The sequence below is a fragment of the Bombina bombina genome, chromosome 1 (genome assembly GCF_027579735.1).
Source record: "Bombina bombina isolate aBomBom1 chromosome 1, aBomBom1.pri, whole genome shotgun sequence".
Classification (NCBI taxonomy): domain Eukaryota; kingdom Metazoa; phylum Chordata; class Amphibia; order Anura; family Bombinatoridae; genus Bombina; species Bombina bombina.
Window position 1 is genome coordinate 852,666,612 of NC_069499.1, and position 22,508 is coordinate 852,689,119.

The following is a 22,508-nucleotide window of genomic DNA, read 5'->3' on the forward strand; positions in this document are numbered from 1 at the left end:
TTTCTCTGAAGTGTCGTGCTATGGGAGTATCTGATTCTGGGTCGTCAATGGACCTAAGATGGGCTAAGAACCTGTCCTTTATGGGTCTCTTTGTTTTTCCAACGTACTGTTTGGAGCACCCCCTGCAGGTCAACAAATATATTACATGTGTAGTTGCTATGTCATGAGACTTTTGTGTACTAGTGGAGGTGAATTGATCCCCCTCTACAACATATTCACATTTCTTACAGATGTTGCGCCTGCATCGAAAAAAAATCCTTTTCTTTGTTTAAGCCAACATTGATTTTGTGTTTTACTTGAACAATCTGATGGAGATGTGAAGTTACCTATTGTTTTACCTCTTCTGGGTATAAACTCACATCCTTCTTGTATGGTACCTTTCAGTATGGGGTCTGTGTACAGAATAGGAATGCTTTCTTTTACTATGTTGCAGATATCTCTGAACTCCAAGCTATAGGTAGTAATACATTTTGGTCTTTCTTTTTGTTTTCCTTTTAAGCCCTTGGCCCTATCTTTGTATTTCAAAATGTCTACTCTGGGTATCCTATCCACGTCTTCCATAATCTTTATAAGGGTTTGTTCCGCATACCCCCTCTTTTTCAAACGTTCAGTGATTATGTCAGCTTGCTTGAGATAATCCTCAGCTTTTGTACAGTTCCGTTTTGCTCTTATGTATTGTCCCTTTGGGATGCCCTGTAGGGTGTGTCTTGGATGGCAGGAGCTATACTCAAGTATTGTGTTCCCTGATGTAGGCTTCCTATATAGTTCAGTCTCTATCTGGCCAGTGTCACTGTTTCCTCTGATGATTACATCTAGGAAACATACACTGTCTTCATTTTGTTCCCCTATCAACTTTATGCCACTATCATTTTGATTTAGATATTCACAGAATAGTTTTACATTCTGTTCATCACCGTCTATAATAAAGAACAGGTCATCTATAAATCTGGCATACATAATGATCTTGTCTTTGAGTGGGTTTCTGTCTCCAAAGACGTGGAACCGCTCCCACCATCCCATAAAGAGATTGGCGTAACAGGGGGCAAACTTCGCCTCCATAGCGGTCTCACGTCTTTGGAGAAAGAAACCCCCCTCAAACATAAAAAAGTTGTGTGTAAGGAGATATTCAATAGCATTTACAATAAACTGTTTGGTAGGTATGTTGTAATTGCTACAGTGTTCCAAAAATAAATCAATAGCCTGCACACCTTTCTCATGAATGATAGAAGTATACAGAGATGCCACATCCACCACCAGGAATCTATAACTAGACTTCCATTTTACTGTTTCCAACTTCAATAGTAGGGATGTGGTATCTTGTATATAATTTTAAGACCAAAGGTTGAAGAAAACTGTCAATTATGTTCGAAAGGGGGACGCCCCGGGGGATTTTTCATGTCCTTGTGGACTTTAGGGAATTAGTGGAAAATTGGATTAATGGGATTTTCAGGAACTAACATTTCTTCTACAGTACGTGTGATGACATTGTTGTATCTAGCAGTTTTGACAATATCAATCAGTATCTTAGTATATTGTCTGGTAGGATTATCTCTCAATCTGCTATATACTTCAGTGTCATGTAGTTGTCTGAATGCTTCTTTTCTATAGGCTTCTCTGTCTAACACAACCACATTTCCTCCTTTGTCAGAGGACCTCACCACTATCCTACTGTCTTCTGTTAGTTTTTTCAAGGCCTCTTTCTCCTTCAATGACAAATTTTGTTTATGTTTCTTCGTTATATTGTTATTTAACTCCCTCAATTTCTCTTCTACAACTTTTTGAAAAATTTCTACAGCTTGTGTTCTTGAGTTAACTGGATAGAAATTGCTCTTTTTTTCTAAATCCAGTTAAGTCAACATCCTTTTCTGTTACCAAGTGATCTAAATCCTCTTCATTTTCTCTAAGTAAATCCCGGAGATTCATAAAAGTACACAATTCAGAAAATTCAAGATTATCTTTTATCAAATTGCTCTCAGTCTCTTCCTCATTAGTTTGTTCCCTCTCAGCATTAATAAAATGCTTATGAAGTATCAATTTTCTTACAAATCTGTTGGTATCTAGTATAGTATTAAAAAGATTAAAATGCTGAGAAGGAACAAAATTTAAGCCCTTTGATAAAACCCGTACTTCAGATTCACTTAATTCTATACATGACAAATTTAATACATTATTACTATTCATGCATATTTCTTGTTCTGTTTTCCTGATCTCGTGATGTATGTGCTCTGTGATGTGGTCTTATTTGGTTTGGCTCCCCCCTCCCTTATTTCCATGTCTTCTTTTTCCTCTCTTTCCCCTATGTATTTTTTTCTTTTTTCTTTGGGGAAAGTCTTTGCCTGTTCGTTTTTTGACTCCTTATTCCTGGGTAATTCAAAGGTAGCTTGTAGCACTGTAGGTTCAGATTCTTCTAAATTACTCTCACCATCTGATGACTCCACCTCGTACTCAGTGTCTGAGAATGTCACTTACTTCCCTTTTTTTGTGCGGTTATTAAACCACCTTCTACCTTTTTAGGGTTCTTTGCCAAAACCATCATTACCCCATCTGTATACTGTGTGGTGATTGTAATCATATTTATCCCTTGATAGTTTTCTAGATTTAAACTCCCACAGTTCCTGACGAAAAGAGATCATATTTTTTTCAAACTGTTTGTCATATGACTTAAACTCAGGGTCTTTTTTGACTGCTTTAAGTTTGTCTTGTATTACCTTCATTTCTTCCAATAGCTCGACTCTTTGTTGCTGCTTATACTCTATCAATAAATCAAAAAGAGCAAGTATCTAAAATTGAATTCCATTTGGAAATGAATTCAGCCTCCAATACCCTGAATGATGGAAATTTTCGTATCCTTAGCCCTCTGGGTATGTGTTTGTTACATTTGTATATTCTGAAAGTTTTAATATCCAATTCCAATTTAATGTCCTTTTTCCTTAAAAAGAGTCAATATAAAAAAACAGGCTGTCAATTGTAAAGACTGGGGCCTCATCTATGTCATATATGTCAGTCCTTTTTCCAAAGTCCGTTAGGACATAGGAACTTTCCTCTGATTCATCCATTACGCCTGATCTCACTTTTATTATTATTATTGTGTTACCAGATAAATGTTAGACGATGTCTTAATAGTGCACTGCTTAATCCAAAAATGTGTATAAAAAATGCTGCCTAGTTAAGTCTTAGTGTCAAAACAATACTATAACCATTTGCGTTACATGTATTAACCAACAAGTTCCTTTTCGTGTATTTCACAATTTCCACTCACCCACCTCGTCTTCAGCCGATTATATAAAATTTATAATCCCATAGATGAGCACTCTCACTTCCAAATTCAGCTGCCAGGGTGCTAGTGGATAGTAGATAACGGTAGCAAAAACTTGCACTCACTGGTCTTTTCAAACACCAAACATTTATTGTAACGTTTCGGAGATAAAGTATCCCCTTCCTCAGACTGTCTGAGGAAGGGGAAACTTTGTCTCCGAAACGTTACAATAAATGTTTGGTGTTTGAAAAGACCAGTGAGTGCAAGTTTTTGATATATATATATATATATATATATATATATATATATATATATATATATATATATATATATATATATATATATATATATATATATATATATATATATATATATATATATATATATATATATATATATATATATACACACACACACACATACATATCTACTCAGCCTTGGAAGAATAGGAACATACATTCAAAGCAAAGAGAACCTAAGATAACTTAAAGGGACATTAAACACTTTGAGATGGCAATATAAAATGATATATGAATATATATATATATATATATATATATATATATATATATATATATATATATATATATATATATATATATAACACACAGAGAAAACCCAGCACTCACTTACAAGCTCTCAGCTAAGATTTAAAAGCAAAAATGGAAAGGTTAGTTACCGCATCTGGCCAAATGGGACAAGCTCAGGTACCACGTCAAGGTCCTCTCCAATACCTGAGACCCTAAAACAGCCACACAATGCAAGCTTTCAAATCCAAACAAACTGAAAACAAGGGAAGGGTGCACAGGAATATGTAACCACCCTAGACATATACAAAACACGGAAGGGAACTGCACTCTCATACCGGACCGGGTACACATCCCATGACCCTGCAACATGCTCAGCCCTGGGTGCCACTGGCACTCACAGGAAGCTGTGCTGTCCCCAGAGCCACAAGCAGTTAACCCCAGACAGGTCTGGGTGCAAGAACCATAGGGAAAATTACAAAACAAATTAATACAACACACAGAGAAAACCCAGCACTCACTTACAAGCTCTCAGCTAAGATTTAAAAGCAAAAATGGAAAGGTTAGTTACCGCATCTGGCCAAATGGGACAAGCTCAGGTACCACGTCAAGGTCCTCTCCAATACCTGAGACCCTAAAACAGCCACACAATGCAAGCTTTCAAATCCAAACAAACTGAAAACAAGGGAAGGGTGCACAGGAATATGTAACCACCCTAGACATATACAAAACACGGAAGGGAACTGCACTCTCATACCGGACCGGGTACACATCCCATGACCCTGCAACATGCTCAGCCCTGGGTGCCACTGGCACTCACAGGAAGCTGTGCTGTCCCCAGAGCCACAAGCAGTTAACCCCAGACAGGTCTGGGTGCAAGAACCATAGGGAAAATTACAAAACAAATTAATACAACACACAGAGAAAACCCAGCACTCACTTACAAGCTCTCAGCTAAGATTTAAAAGCAAAAATGGAAAGGTTAGTTACCGCATCTGGCCAAATGGGACAAGCTCAGGTACCACGTCAAGGTCCTCTCCAAGCTTGCATTGTGTGGCTGTTTTAGGGTCTCAGGTATTGGAGAGGACCTTGACGTGGTACCTGAGCTTGTCCCATTTGGCCAGATGCGGTAACTAACCTTTCCATTTTTGCTTTTAAATCTTAGCTGAGAGCTTGTAAGTGAGTGCTGGGTTTTCTCTGTGTGTTGTATTAATTTGTTTTGTAATTTTCCCTATGGTTCTTGCACCCAGACCTGTCTGGGGTTAACTGCTTGTGGCTCTGGGGACAGCACAGCTTCCTGTGAGTGCCAGTGGCACCCAGGGCTGAGCATGTTGCAGGGTCATGGGATGTGTACCCGGTCCGGTATGAGAGTGCAGTTCCCTTCCGTGTTTTGTATATATATATATATATATATATATATATATATATATATATATATATATATATATATATATATATATATATATATATATATATATATATATATATATATATATATATATATATATATATATATATATATATATATATATATATATATATATATATATATATATATATAATGTAGAAAAGTTCAGTATCTGCACTCTCACCAACTCTCCACAACTGCCAGGGTGCTCTCAGGAGTATGTAGTAGGAAAATAATTCAAAGCACTCTCTGGACTTTTGATAATAAAGGCAAATTTAATTGTGATAGTGACGTTTCGGGACCAAACCTGTCCCTTCTTCTGACAGTCAAACAATGCAAAAACCAAACTTAAATAGGCCATTCAGACCCTCCCCTGTATTGCTACCAATCACAGGTAAGCGTGTGCAAAAGTGAAGACCACACCAAAATAAGGTGTGGAAAAGTGGTTGTGTACAATGTGTAATTATAAAGGTGTCAAACCATATATAAAACTGAAATCTCATATTAGTGTGATACTCATATGTGTTTCTAAGTGAGCTTTGATCAAAATAGTTAAGTTATAAGAGCAATTACTGCAATTTTTCAAAATACATATCAAGGATTCACCCCTCCTTTAGAGTGCACCAAATGGATTCTACCATTATTCAAAGGAACCACCCCTATTCATTGATAGGTTCTAGTCCATAGTCATAACATTACTACATAATATAACTATCGTGGTCATCTAGCCCCTGAACACAGCTATTTCCTATTGTTGTAACTTCACAGCACCCCATATATGTGGTATTATTAAACCACAGCACAAAAACGATAATACAGACCCTGCAATCAACTCACCATTAGATGCTATTGATATCGTAGCATTTGCTGACACACCCCTCCTGCTCTCATAGGTTACGCCTAAACAGCACCTCTCAATTTTCATATGTGTTAGAAAATAAAAATAAGCGTTAGCAACCAGATCCTTATAAGATTAAATGTCAAACACCTCAAGACAGATGCGTACCCATAGTCTCTGACATTTAATCTTATAAGGATCTGGTTGCTAACGCTTATTTTTATTTTCTAACACATATGAAAATTGAGAGGTGCTGTTTAGGCGTAACCTATGAGAGCAGGAGGGGTGTGTCAGCAAATGCTACGATATCAATAGCATCTAATGGTGAGTTGATTGCAGGGTCTGTATTATCGTTTTTGTGCTGTGGTTTAATAATACCACATATATGGGGTGCTGTGAAGTTACAACAATAGGAAATAGCTGTGTTCAGGGGCTAGATGACCACGATAGTTATATTATGTAGTAATGTTATGACTATGGACTAGAACCTATCAATGAATAGGGGTGGTTCCTTTGAATAATGGTAGAATCCATTTGGTGCACTCTAAAGGAGGGGTGAATCCTTGATATGTATTTTGAAAAATTGCAGTAATTGCTCTTATAACTTAACTATTTTGATCAAAGCTCACTTAGAAACACATATGAGTATCACACTAATATGAGATTTCAGTTTTATATATGGTTTGACACCTTTATAATTACACATTGTACACAACCACTTTTCCACACCTTATTTTGGTGTGGTCTTCACTTTTGCACACGCTTACCTGTGATTGGTAGCAATACAGGGGAGGGTCTGAATGGCCTATTTAAGTTTGGTTTTTGCATTGTTTGACTGTCAGAAGAAGGGACAGGTTTGGTCCCGAAACGTCACTATCACAATTAAATTTGCCTTTATTATCAAAAGTCCAGAGAGTGCTTTGAATTATTTTCCTACTATATATATATATATATATATATATATATATATATATATATATATATATATATATATATATATATATATATATATATACACACACACATATATACACACTCTGCAATATATTTATATTTGCCCTCTTTTCCTGTATTGAAAAGGACCTTGACGTGGTACCTGACCTTGTCCCATTTGTATTAATTTGTTTTGTAATTTTCCCTATGGTTCTTGCACCCAGACCTGTCTGGGGTTAACTGCTTGTGGCTCTGGGGACAGCACAGCTTCCTGTGAGTGCCAGTGGCACCCAGGGCTGAGCATGTTGCAGGGTCATGGGTGTGTACCCGGTCCGGTATGAGAGTGCAGTTCCCTTCCGTGTTTTGTATAATATATATATATATATATATATATATTTGCCCTCTTTTCCTGTAATTCCTTCTGAAATTTTGAGCTTTTTAGTTCCTTTTAGAAATGGAAGCGCAGAACACTGTTATATTCCACACAGCCATTGGCTGCACAATCTAGTGGCCTATTTATAACTACCCTTACTTTGCCACAGCAAAGAATAAAAGTTATATGGCAGCTCCCATTGTTTATAGACATTAAAACTTTTAAATAATTTTGTCACTATTCAAACAATTAATGAAACTTTAAAAAAAATAAAAAATATATATATACGGTAAAATCTTAGGTTAGCGTTCTAAATTATTTTCTCAGCCATATCTTATTATTTTCCTACAAAAATTGGCGTGGGGGTTCAGATGAGGGCTACCAACAATGCTGCAGTGTTTGTGTCTCCAGGAACAAAAAGGGGAGCCATATTTTGGGGTGTAAAGTCCCTGTTTTCCCCATAGACTTTCCACAGCCAGCCAGCTCTGCTCACCTACATGGATACATTGTATCAAACCCTCTGCCTACAGCTTTTTATACATTTGTAACCGTTTACTGTACAGATACTTAAAGGGACACTCAAGTTAAATTAAATTTTCATGATTCAGATACAGCATGTAATTATAAACAACTTTCCAATTTACTTCCATTAAAACAAATGTGCACAGTCTTTTATGTTTACAATTTTTGAGTCACCAGATCCTACTGAGCATGTGCAAGAATTCACAGACTATACGTATATGCATTTGTGATTGGCTGATTGCTATCACATGGTACAAGGGGAGTGTAAATATACATAACTTTGAATTTTTTTTTATAAAAAAATCTACTACTCATTTGAAGTTCAGACTAAAGGACCAGTCAACACATTAGATTTGCATAATCAACAAATGCAAGATAACAAGACAATGCAATAGCACTTAGTCTGAACTTCAAATGAGTAGTAGATTTTTTTATAACAAATTTCAAAGTTATGTATATTTCCACTCCCCTTGTACCATGTGATAGCAATCAGCCAATCACAAATGCATATACGTATAGTCTGTGAATTCTTGCACATGCTCAGTAGGATCTGGTGACTCAAAAATTGTAAATATAAAAGACTGTGCACATTTGTTTTAATGGAAGTAAATTGGAAAGTTGTTTATAATTACATACTGTATCTGAATCATGAAAATTTAATTTAACCCGAGTGTCCCTTAAGTGCTATTGCATTGTCTTATTATCTTACATTTGTTGATTATGCAAATCTAATGTGCAAATCTAATGTGTTGACTGGTCCTTTAAAGCAGACCTCTCTGTAACAACTGTACAAACTGCTGAGCAAATAATGTTCACACAGCCTTAAAGCCTTACTTTTTAATGTAGCGCTGAAATTCAAATACACTGCCCTCTGGCCACAAACTTGAAAAGTAATATTTTTATTGAACTAACAGTTTGAACTATTTTCTAATCATCCCACTAAAACAAAGGTGCTGTATGACAAGAGGGCTGATTGGGGAACCGTTCAAACTGTTAGCTCAACAACAAAAACACACACACTCAGACTAAAAGCACAGCTCATGGCTTTGTGTGAATGCCATAAAATCTCTATAACTCTTTTTAGGATTGCCTTGAGCCATCTCTAAGGGGCCGATTTACTAAAGTGCGGACAGACATGATAGCGTATCATATCTGCCGCACATTGATAAATGCTGACAGCATACGCTGTCGGCATTTATCATTGCACAAGCAGTTTTTGTGAACTGCTTGTGCAATGCCGCCCCCTGCAGATTCATGGCCAATCGGCCGCTAGCAGGGGGTGTCAATCAGCCTGGTTGTATAGGATCGGGCGTATTGAAGACCGCAGCCTCAGAGGCAGCAGATCAGTTATGGAGCTGCTTCATAACTACCGTTTCTGGTGAGCCTGAAGGTTTGGGTGGAAACAGGGGGCATCAAGCTCCATTCGGATCTTGATAATTCAACCCCAAAGTCTGTGTGTACCATAAACCATTCCTTTAAAGCATTTAAGGCTGTGCGTGAATGCCATGAGCTGTCCTTTTAAAGCTGTGTGTGTGAACATTGTGGCACCTGTACCATTAAAACTGTGTGTGTGTGGTGTGAGCTCCCCCTTTAAAGTCTGCGTTTGTCTGTCACTTTAATACTGGGTGCCCCTTTAAGGCTGTGTGCATTTGGGTGTGCTTAAAAGCCTGTGTGCCTGCACCTTAAAGGCTGAGCATTGTGTGAGATGTTCCTTTAAGGCTGTGTGCGTTGCGTGTGGATGTATACTGTTATCGCTCCCTTTTAAGACTGTGTGCGTGTGGTGTTATTTTACCCACTAAAGGTTGTGTGTGCCTGCCCCTTTAAGACTGTGTGAGCAGGCGGTGAGCTGCCCTTTAAGGCTGCGCTAGGTGTGCATGGTGTGAGCTGTTCCGTTAACACTGTGTGGTTATGGTGCAAGTTGTCCTTTTAAAGGCTGTGCACATGCCCCTGTCCCTTTAAGATGCTGTGCTTTGCGTGTGGATGCATACTATAGCTCTCTTTAAAACTGTCTGCGTTTAACCACTAAAGGTTGTGTGTGCCTGTACCTTAAAAACTGTGTGCGCAGGTGTCGAGCTGCCCTTTAAGGTTGCGCTGTGTGAATATTACGGTGATCTGTCCCTTTTAGGCTGCATGCGTGTGGTGCAAGTTGTCCTTTTAAAGGCTGAGAGTGCTCTGTGTGTTTGTGTGCGTGCACGTGCCACTGTCCCGTTAAGACAGAGCGTCCCTTTAAGGCTGCGTGCATCACATGGGGATGCATACTATTGCTCCCTTTAAAACTGTGCGTGTAAACTCACTAAAAGGTTGTGTGTTCCTGCCCCTTTAAGACTGTGAGCAGGTGCCGAGCTGCCCTTTAAGGTTGCGCTGCGTGCACATTGCAGTGATCTTTCCCTTTAAGGCTCTGTGCGCAGGTGTTGCGCTGCATGCACATTACAGTGATCTGTTCCTTTAAGGCTCTCGAGGCGCAGGTGTCGAGCTGCCCTTTAAGGTTGCACTGTGTGTACATTACGGTGATCTGTTCCTTTAAGGCTCTCGGGGCGCAGGTGTCGAGCTGCCTTTTAAGGTTGTGCTGTGTGCACATTACAGTGATCTGTCCCTTTAAGGCTGTGTGCGCAGGTGTCGAGCTGCCCTTTAAGGTTGTGCTGCGTGTACATTACGGTGATCTCTTCCTTTAAGGCTCTGTGCGCAGGTGTCGAGCTGCCCTTTAAGGTTGCGCTGCATGAACATTACTGCAATCTGTCCATTTAAGACTGTGTGCCTGTGGTGCTAGTTGACCCTTTCAAGGCTGTGTGGGGTTTTGTCTGTCCCTTTAAGATTGTGTGACCAGGCGCTATCCTGCCCTTTAAGGCTGTGTGAACATTATTTCCTCAGCAGTTTGTACAGTTGTTACTGAGAGGGCTGCTTTAAGTGTCTGTGTACAGTAAACAGTTACAAATGTATAAAAAGCTGTAGGCTGAGGGTTTGATACAATGTATCCATATAGGTGAGCAGAGCTGGATGGCTGTGGAAAGTCTATGGGGAAAACAGGGACTTTACACCCCAAAATATGACTCCCCTTTTTGTTCCTGGAGACACAAACACTGCAGGATTGTTGGTAGCCCTCATCTGAACCCCCACACCAATTTTTGTAGGAAAATAATAAGATATGGCTGAGAAAATAATTTAGAACGCTAACCTAAGATTTTACCAAAAAATACATCAACATTTTATTCTCAGACTAATCTTTTCTGTGAATGCATCATTCTATCTAACATGTATTTAGTGTTTAATGTCCCTTTAAGATGTTACTCAGAGAAAAAAAAAATTATTCAGCTGGGATGCATAAATCTTGTGATTGCCTTGCAGACTAAGTTTACACACAGTGCATAGAAGTGGGGGTATAACATTTAAGGCAATAAGTCTGTTTCTTCCATAAGGAGAGCTGGCATATGTGTCTGTGCCTATCAGAGTGACATAGCTAATAGTCTTCCCTCAATGACTCACAACAACAACCACTGAATTGTTTGCTAATTAGGCTGGGCTCACATAACGGTGCCACTCTCACAATATACATTTGCAGACACATTTAGAAAAAAAAAAAACACCAGCTCTTACAGTTTCCAGGAAACGTTACAGAATTGTACCAGGAAATTTCTGTATGAGCAGCACTATAGCCCAACACACATACTCATCAGGGCAAAGATAATGGAATCAGAAATGAATCATCACAATTAAATATATTAAAGAAAAATTAAGAACATTTTAGTTACTTGGAATTCAAAATATAACCTCGTACTGTTTCCGTTACGTCTGATAGTCATTAAGCTATTGATCTCCCTGCTCACACCCCCTCCCCCAACTCAACATCCCCCCCCTCATGTTTACATTCTGCTCTTCATCCTCCCTACATAATTTAGAGTTCACAGTTCAATTCAAAAGCTCAAGGTCACACCCATCTTTATACAGCTGCAAATTAAAAGGAAACAAAACAGAATGGCTCATACCAAGGGGTATATTGTGTTTTAAAATTAATAGAAAACAAAAAAAGGAAGGCGTCCTTTACATAGAATTGCTATGCTAAATACAACAAGCCTTATTTCAATTCAAATGAGGAATATTTTCCATACCATAAGTATAAATACATCGTAAAAGGAAAGATACTGAGTCCACACACACAAAAAAAAAATCAAAAAAATAAAAATCTATTTAACTGCTTATATTTAACATTAGCAGAGAATAAATTACTATTTGGAACTAAGTAATTACAGCCAGTTGTTCCAGTGTACCCCGTGCTCATCTAACAGGATTTTTCCTATTTACTAAGGAGGAGCCCCCTACAGATTTAGGTGCACAATAAATTATAATATAGTACAGATAATACTTAATTTCTTTTTTGCTCTATACCCCTTAACATTAGTGCACTATGTCGTAAAGAAATGTTGTTGAGAGCCTTATACAATTAGTTACTTACATGACACATCTCTCAGAAAAGATGATGCTAAAACGCCCAGAGGGTATAAATAAATTACTTCCCTCAGGAATTTGAGAATATTGCTTCCTACACAGCTAATCCATCATTATTGATTTTTAACAACTACTATTTCATTCACCTTTAAACCATCTTCAATACACTTGCATGAACATTTAATATTCATTTACACACAAAGTATATTTATACTACAAATGCCATGCCAATCAGTTTTTTTTTCAAAGCAGATATCAAGATCGATTTTAAAGAGTTTCTTGCATATGGTGAGATATTGATTATTCTTATAAACACAAAATTGGTGAATAAATATGTTACAATTTTATTAGTTTAACATGTGTCTTAGTTCTATGTAATGAAAAGCAACTACAAACTGCACAAACATTCAAATTGAATGATAATGGTTAAAATGCTGACTTACCAATGTTTCTTGTCTTTTATACTTCAGAAAAAAAAAAAAAAAACATTAAAACTTCTTTCATTTATCCATCTTTGCAAAATATTATGTTGTAAGAAGCATTTTTCCAGTGCAGTATTTTGTAAAATTCAATGTAAATCCTCAGGACTTGAATTCAGCAGCTGTTACCAGCACTCCTTTGTTAGGGAAAAGAAACAGGGTAGAGAATTGAAAGCAGCATGCCTTGGAGAGAAACTGGCAAGAAGAATAGGCCTAATGTCTGGGTTGGAATTGTGAGCAAGGGGACTCTTGGGGGTCTCTATAGGAAATGCTTTTCATTGGATGAGAAGTATTATCAGACTCTGTAAACACTCCCAGCCCCCTTATGTTCTATCATTCTTTGTAAGCCAATCATAGCTCTAACAGAGTTTATAAAGAACATTACCAATGAAAACAGCTACCCGGTATAGAATTAACTGCTTTAGAACAGCTCGTTAAAAAAAAATAATCCTGGCCAATTAGCTGGTAGTGGGTGTGCAACTGTTCCTGTTTCAGGATCAAAATAAACCAGATGATGCAGTGGGAATCATAAGTAGTTTCATCTGCTTTCAGGGTTTTGCTCACCACTTAAAAAAATGAAAAGGAAAAAAGTTTAAAACATTGAAACTTGTGATTACCTTCCGTGAATGCAGTGGAAAAAAAAGTCTGCTTACTGCATAGTCATGTGAGAAAAGTATTTTGCTTTGGTATGTAACTTCTTGGACTTAGTAAATGTTTTCATAGATCACAAGTATTAAAAAAGGGTCACATTGTATTTACAATTACTTAATACTTTTTAGACTGTATGTCATTTCTAATGTGTCTTTATTATTGTTTCTGATTCATTAATCCCCCCAGGTTTAAATAGGAACACAGATTGTGCCATATATCTAATTAATAGGCACATCAAAACCTGCATATTCCATTGTACTTGTGATTACCACTTCTGCTAGAAAACACACACACATATTTTACAGCCAAATATATTCAAAAGGACATTGTTCTCAAAATGTTCTAGATTACAGCAAAAAAAGAAAATGTAAAAAATATTACAGTGCTGTACTGAATAAACTAACCATTTTTCTTTTCCTGAGGGAGTTTTTCAATTTAGCTAATGAGCACTTTTAATGCCTAAATTTCAGTTATGCACAACACGCATCTACTGCCAATTACAGCTTGTATTTAAAGGGGAAGTGTGCTTTTCTTTTAATTTGAAGCATTTTTTTTTACAAGTATTTTCTGATTATTATTGTTCTGTGGAATTTATTTGTGGCTTTCTTCATGTTCACTTATTTTTTATTTAAATTGATATTAAAGGGAAATGAAACCCCCTTTTTTCTTTCATGATTCAGATAGAGCATGTCATTTTAAACTTACTCATTTATTTCTGTTATCAAATTTTCTTTGTTCTTTTGGTATCTTTTGTTGAAAAGCAGAAGGACGTAAGCTCAGGAGTGTGCACTGCATGGCAGCAATTTTGCAGGAAATGTTATCCATTTGCAAGAACACTAGATGACATCACTATTTCCTGCTATGTAGTGTTAAAGCTACCTACCTAGGTATCTCTTCAACAAAGAATATCATGGGAATGAAGCACATTTGGTAATGGAAGTAAATTGCAAACTTTTTTTTATTTTATGCTCTGTCTGAATCACAAAAAAAACACATTTGGGGTTTCCTATCCCTTTAAAGAAATTTGTCATCATTTTATTTAAGACATTAAAAAGTATCACTGTTTTTTTGTTTTTTTTTAGTGGCTGCTCGTGCCTTGAATAAAACTATTTTTGTTTTATAGTTGCAGAGGCATTTTTCTGGCCACCAGTGAGCAGGAAACTACTAATCCCTAGGCATCAGCTGTGCACAAATATGCGTTTCCTGTCCATTTAATCAGGCTAAATAGTTTCACAAAACATTTTTTTTTTTAATTTGTTTTTATTGAGGTTTTGCACATCAATTACATTTGTTAAAAGTTCAGCAGTCAATACAATAGGTACATCGTAAATTGATTTAGTCATTACAATCAGAACTGCAGAAATGACATAATGTAAGGCTAACAAAGTACGGAAGGTCAGTACAAATCTATTCACCAAATTACAACCGAACTAGAAAAGTGGAACCTCATTTTATTTTTTATATAGGATAAATACACCTCTATTGATTCAACAGGCCACCCATGGACCCATGTAGACTAAATTCCTTAGAGGAGGTGTTCTAATGTAACGCATGGTCACTCTTGGAACTGAAGATAAGATTGATTCCCCCAAATTGGAAAAGAACGGCCACTTTTGGACCGCTAATAACAGAGTACAATGGGGAAGGGGAATACAAAAGTAAAAGGTTGAAAGGGCCACTTTTGGGCCCAGTTTCTAACACTGATATACAAAATGAGAGGGGAACCATCAATATAGGCGCATTAAGTTAAACAGATAGGGTAGGGGTTGGAGTCTCATGTAACTATAGAGCACTACAGGTAGGTATGTAGCCATAGATAGGTATCTGCTTCTCTCTAGTCTTCAATTATTAGTACGGGTATAGGTACACTAAAGAGTATTCTCTCCTTAAGCCCATAATTTTGGAGTTAATTAAAATAGGGTAAGAAGGAAAAAGTCTTCCAATTATCACCCATTTACACTAGTGGGTAATTGCCCGCTGCTATCAAGTATAGTGGTCATTAGGGGTTAGAGTGTGGTGTGCGGTCCCGGCCGCCAACAACACAGCCACAGGGAGACATATAGTAGCACAACCCGGTAACAGTATTGAAACTCCCATCAATAGTGCATGGCTATCAGAAACTATATATATATATATATATATATATATATATATATATATATATATATATAGGGATAGTGCGCAAATGGGCCTGGACTCCTTAAAATAATTAGTAGTAAGCCAATGCCATATGGACGTCAGATGCTATGTGGCGGAATATATTCGTAAGTTAAGGAGGGTAAGGCAACCAAAGCAAAATTAATATGGTGCTTGTAAATAGGAAGAATCCTGAGATTAGTTTACCCTGTGTTACTCATAGAGAGGGGACATAGCCATTATAGGGATATAGGGGCCACTAATGAAATACTTATGTTCAGTCCCATAGACCTCTCAGCTTTACTGATCACAGTAGATTTTTATCTAGGGAACTATATTGACTGTTATTTATACCTGTAATATATATATATGCATTATGGTAGGGAATATATGAAATCCCAGGCAAATTCAACTTTTAAAGAAACAGGAAACATAAACATTAACCATAATAGTAAGCAACTTAGTTAAAGCATAACATGAAACATTGAACTTGTAGAGAGCAACTGAACTAGAGCATTTGACTGTGTTACACATCTAATTATACAATGGGTCAATACTCTACATATCCATTGCTATTTAATACAATTTGTCTTAGTATAAACATGTGGCATGATCGTTATCTTTAAAGGGACACTCAGGTTAAATTAAATTTTCATGGATTAGATACAGCATGTAATTTTAAACAACTTTCCAATTTACTTCCATTAAAAAAAATGTGCACAGTCTTTTATATTTACAATTTTTGAGTCACCAGATCCTACTGAGCATGTGCAAGAATTCACAGACTATACGTATATGCATTTGTGATTGGCTGATTGCTATCACATGGTACAAGGGGAGTGGAAATATACATAACTTTGAAATTTGTTATAAAAAAATCTACTACTCATTTGAAGTTCAGTGCTATTGCATTGTCTTGTTATCTTGCATTTGTTGATTATGCAAATCTAATGTGTTGACTGGTCCTTTAAGGAGCAAAGCATATAAGAGTTTCTCAAGTCCCTTAGCAAAACTAAGATTGGGTTTCCTGGGAAATGTATATACATGTTGGCTAGTAAATAGCACAGACCACAGCTATTAATAAAGTTTCTGATTGGGAAAATCCTCATGAACCCAATAGCCAGATAGTCTAATACAGGACTCTTACATGAAAAAGATACCATTGAGTAGTACTATCCATATATTACAGATCTCCCGATCTCAGCATGTGTCCCAAGTGAAGATCTTGGAGCATAACTTTAATTGACCTCACGCCATGTCGCACGTCCAAGGAAGCACTGTCCTGGCCACAGAGCGCCAAGTTGAGCTAAAGCCACTTCCAAGAAATGCCTGACTAAGAGGAGCATACTCTCTGTGGGATTAGGACTTGTAGACATCCTGCTTCAGCAAGGCCCCGGTTTCCTTGGGTGTTTAAGAGCTTTCTGCTTATTTCCCCTCCCGCTCTGGTCGCGGTTATGAGCAGATGGTTAGGAGGTAGCAGGCTGGGGTTTTCGGCTAAAGTAGATCTGAAGCTGGCCTGTCTCTGCGTCACAGCATCATCCTCCGTTATTGCTCGGGTAGTATTTGGGGAAGCAATATCCTCTATTAGCGTGCAGAACGCCTCCGTCTGCACTTCATATGCAGCTCTATTCTGCAGACCTGACTCAAGTGCCTGCCCATCACAAAGCCCAGTCCCCCCTCTGGGTGCCTGTCTGCGGGAGTCGGATGCCCCCTTGCCAACCAAATCCAACCAGAAAGGCATAGTGTCCCCTTTACTCACACTTGGCGGGACTCCTGCAGTAGTGGGACTAAGGAAAAGCCTGCACAATTCAGCCTCCAAGCTACGATAATGATCAGTTATGAGCTGCGTCATCTCACTTTCCCATTTGTTTACGGCCTCCATCCTGTTTTTCCCCCCTTTTTAAAACAAAGCTTTTACGGCTCCTTTTCAACCACACCTACCCTTAGATGAATTATCCTGGAAGATGGTTCCCTTCGTAGCATAGCAGGCAGTTAATTAAAAACTGCTATACCCCAGTTTATGGGGGGGTGTCAAAATCCTACTGTAAGGCCCCCGCCTAAGAACTCAACGGGCCAGATCTGGATCCTATAGGTCATAAGCTCTGCAAATTTAGTATAGTTCAATGCTGCTCCCCTCTATCTAGTGAAAGATGAGGTAGATATTAGTAGATATTGCAGATTCACTGCCTAAATTGGCGGATCGAACAGATCACTTTAGGAGCAACAGATATTGCGACCGTTCATGGCCGCTGCCTAGCCACGCCCCCCTCACAAAACATTTTTTAATGCAAAAGCATTAACTAAGTGCTGTTCTTTCAAATAATTCTGGTGCTACGTCTTTTTTTACCCTTTGCACATATCAACTAGCTTTACTCACAGTTTACAATTTGGCTTTGTAGTAATAGATCTATCTCTAAAAATAACTTTTTATCATTATTGATTATGGGCTAGATTAAAAGTGGAGCGCTAATTTATTGCTCGCCTGTAAATGGGCAAATTCGCTCGTTTGCGGGCGCACAATAATTAACCAGCCATTACAAGTGGCTGGTTAATGCTACCGCAAGTTCACGGTAACAATTATCACTCCTAAAATTAATCGAGAGATTAGATCTCTGGTTAATTTAAAAAATGTGCCCCAAATGCCTCCAAAATAAAAGTGTAAGCTTCTTTAATAATAAAATAATGAAAAAATAGCTTTAATTTAAAAAAATAAATAAAACTGCACAAAGCAGTGGGTCTGGCGTGTAAGAAAAAAAACGGCACTGAAAAGTGCCTTTACATTGCTGTCTATGGGGAACTGTGTGTTCTCTACAAATATATATGTATATGCTTATATAAATATATAAACACATAAATATATGTATATATTCATATACATATATATATTTAATATTTGCTGCCCATCGCTGCGCGACTATCTCCTTCCCTGCGCTAGGTTCTGTGCCGTGTCTGACGGCATGAGAACAAGGCTCCCATTGGAGCCTATGGAAGCGTGCTCTTGTGAGCACAAAGCTTCCATGTAATGCGAACGCAAAGGTCAAGTTCGCATTGTGCTTTACTTGTATCACTGATTGGAGCGCAAATATCGCGCTTGCAAAATCACAATTTTGCGCTCCACTTGTAATCTAGCTCTTAATTAGTTAAATAAAGCTACTTTTAGAAACAGGAAACACAGCTTTTTTTTTTGATCATTGAGATAATGTTTAATAAATAAAAAAATTACAGTTTACTTCTAATATATTTACTTTTTTATTCTTTGTTGAAGAGCATTTGAAAACAGCAGCAGGTTTTTTTTAATTGTACTCTTTTGTATTTTATATGAATCATAAAAGAAAAATAAATTGGGTTTCGTGTCCCTTTTATATTTAATTTAGAACCAATGCAGTATTATCAGATATGGGCTGTCTACTATTGCTCTCCGGGTAATAAAAACAACTTCCTTAGCCCTATTGGTAGAAAGAGACACATCTTGGGTTGCCACCCTGCAGGTATTTAAATGGCATAGCTCTTCATTTAAAGGACATTTATACAGATAAAATAACATACCCTTGCAGTGGTTAAACACATAGAACTGGGGAGTCGCTAGTTTTAAAATTGCATTCTCCAACAAATAAGAGTTTGTAGTTTTTTCATTACTATGATCCTTTTAAGGTTTAGGTCAATGTAGATAATAAATATAGAAATAAAGTCCTTGTTAAAGTGGCACTTCTAAGTGGATGGCAGTCTAATGTGAAATACATTGTTTAGTTCCCGAGTTATTTGTCTGTTTATCTTAAATGCCCCCATCCATTTTACAATAAAAAAGTTAAAAAAAACTACAATGTCCCTTTAAGTATTCTTTCTATTCAGAATATGCAAGTCCTGTTAGCTGCAACTTACCTTGCCTTTGACTGGAATACAAATCATCTGGGATCAGGCCATCTCTCCTCTCTCAGTCCCATCCTAAAATACTGAAAGCTTAACTGCAAAGAAAACCAGCGTGGTTGCCTCTGTGAACTGGAAAACTGAATATCAGAGGAAGAGCTGATTTTTTTTTTATCATGATTTAATGATATTTTATCATGTTCTCAGGTAGAACTCACTTACAGTAAGGTTTAGCTGTTTCTTGTATGCATCTTTGCTAACGGGTAACAGTGAAATTAGCTCCTCCCCTGTATTCACATCAATTACAGTTCAAGCTTTTTTTTTTTTTTCTTCCCAGTTCATGTGCTTAATCTTAACCCTTTCTAGTAGTGAATCTTGGTGCAATGTTTTGGAGTGTGTTTTTTTTTAAATTATTCTATTATTTTGAAAAAAACACTTCACCCCCCACTCACACAGAATTCCCCATTAAATTCCATAACTCTTTTGATACATTTTGTTATTTGGAATATACTTCAATACACTGGTGATGATAATCTGTTTAATATTTTAATGTGATATTTTAAATGTACATATTTTCAAAATAAATAAATAAAAATGGAAGATGGTTTTGAAACAATCCTTGTTTTATGACACATCTGTTACAATAATCTAAAAATTAAAGGGACAGTAAAGTTTTTTAACTCAGTGGTATCCGTCTTAAAGGGACATAAACCCCCACATTTTTCTTTCATGATTCAGATAGAGGGGCCTATCTATCAAGCTCCGAATGGAGCTTGATGGCCCGTGTTTCTGGCGAGTCTTCAGACCGCTGCTCCATAACCCTGTCCGCCTGCTCTGAGCAGACGGACAGGAAACGCCACAATTCAACCCGATCGAGTACGATCGGGTTGATTGACACCTCCCTGCTGGCGGCGAGTCTGCAGGGGGCGGCGTTGCACCAGCAGCTCTTGTGAGCTGCTGGTGCAATGCTGAATACGGAGAGCGTATTGCTCTCCACATTCAGCGAGGTCTTGCGGAGCTGATCCGCACTGTCGGATCAGGTCCGCAAGACCTTTCATAAATAGAGGCCTTTGTATTTGATTTTAAACATTTTTCCATTTTTTTCTTCTTTCATCAAATTCGTTTAATTCTTTGCAAAACAGTGCAAAACGATCACACTTCCATTAGGGGGTGCACAGTAAATGGAAAACATGATGTAATGGCAAATCAAAGTTAACGATGAGTCCACAAACAAACAGTTCAATACTAGGTTATCAATATGTTGGGATACAATAAGGGTTTAGGACTTTGAGCCCAGTGTAGAATTACTAATATATACAGAAAGTAGGTTATTGAAATTTAAACACGGACACAACATTAATCTAAAATTGGGCACTTGGAATGGTTATATCACAACCAGTCCTCATCTTTAGGTAGTGCCCAACACTAAATTAAAAACAAAAGAATAGGCCAGGTAGCCGGAGGGTGTGTATGGTTAATATCTATTTTCTTAATATGGAAATAGGGATAGAAAACGTTTCCAAACTCTCAGCACAGGTACTCCTATGCGCTCAAAGGCGTCCTCCTGCCTGCAAGCTTCGTGGGGGTTACCCAGCCAGCCGATTTCTGACTAGTGTCTCTATTGCTAATTACACATCACACATACAGGGAATTAGTACATCAGTATCTTTTCTTAATCATAACCATGTATCGTATTTAATTTATCATGTTACTATTTTATATTCATTCCAGTATTAACTATGTATCCACCGTATGTGCACCCAACAAACTTCACACACGCTACCCTCCGGCCCTGCCCACCAATGCGTTTCGTCACTAGAAAACGTGACTTCGACATTAGGGCTGACCAAGCCGATCTCCATGGCTTAAATTCACTGCCGTTACCATGTTCACAGCATTTACAGCGTTAGTTATAATCCTTTGTAAGCAGGTATTTCAATAGATGATTATTATAAATGGCAAGATTTTAGATGTAATACTTTATCCTGAATTATATCAGAAGGCCCTCTAATAAGGTATAACATTCATTTTATCATATTATCATTTCAGCACGATTATCTCATCAATTACTCTCAATACTCGATTCACTTCCTAAACCTCACACCTAGACACTGGGGGGTAGTTATCAAGCCGTCAACCTCAAATACGCTGGAATTCCGCAGCGTATTTGTGGCGAGGCTGATTCGCCTAAGTTATCAAGCCCTAGATACCGGCAAAAGTAGAATTTTGTTACGTAAGCTTCGATCCGCCGGACTCAGTCCGACACAGATCGATTCTTACGTCACTACAGATGTTCCGCACACAAGTTCGGCACAATCTGACTACTTTTGCTAGTTATCAAAAAACTAGCAGGTACGCTCAGCACTTTTCCGGCCCAGTGTACCTGGTTTTCAAACCGCCGCCCTGGAGGCGGTAGATCCCATAGGAATCAATGCGAGTCTGACCATAGTGAAAGTTCATGTTCGCTGCTGCCAGACATCCCATTGATTCCTATGGTAGTTTCTACACCTAACACCCTAACATGTACCCCGAGTCTAAACACCCCTAATCTGTCCCCCCTACACCGCTGCAACTAAATAAAGTTATTACCCCCTAAACCGCCGCTCCCGGAGCCCACCGCCACTATAATAAACTTATTAACCCCTAAACCGCCGCTCTTAGACCCCGCCGCAACTATAATGAATATGTTAACCCCTAAACCGCCGCTCCCGGAGCCCACCGCAAGCTATAATAAATATGTTAACCCCTAAACCGCCGCTCCCGGTCCCCGCCGCAACTATAATATATGTATTAACCCCTAAACCGCCGCTCCCAGACCCCGCCGCAACCTATATTAAATGTATTAACCCCTAATCTGCCCCCCCTACACCGTCGCCACCTATAATAAATGTATTAACCCCTATCCTGCCCCCCCTACACCGCCGCCACTGTAATAAAATGATTAACCCCTAAACCTAAGTCTAACCCTAACACCCCCCTAACTTAAATATTAATTAAATTAATCTAAATAATATTTCTCTTATTAACTAAATTATTCCTATTTAAAACTAAATACTTACCTTTAAAATAAACCCTAATATA

General features: G+C 37.9%; 1 protein-coding gene across 1 annotated transcript in view; it reads right to left on the minus strand.

Moving 5' to 3' along the window:
- LPAR4 (lysophosphatidic acid receptor 4) overlaps window positions 1-13,208 on the minus strand; it is a 76,031-nt gene extending 62,823 nt beyond the window's left edge. The window contains exon 1 of the mRNA XM_053699496.1: window positions 12,741-13,208. The gene's annotated coding sequence lies outside the window, so the exon portion shown is untranslated. The remainder of the gene's footprint in view (window positions 1-12,740) is intronic.
- Window positions 13,209-22,508: the final 9,300 nt, after the last annotated feature.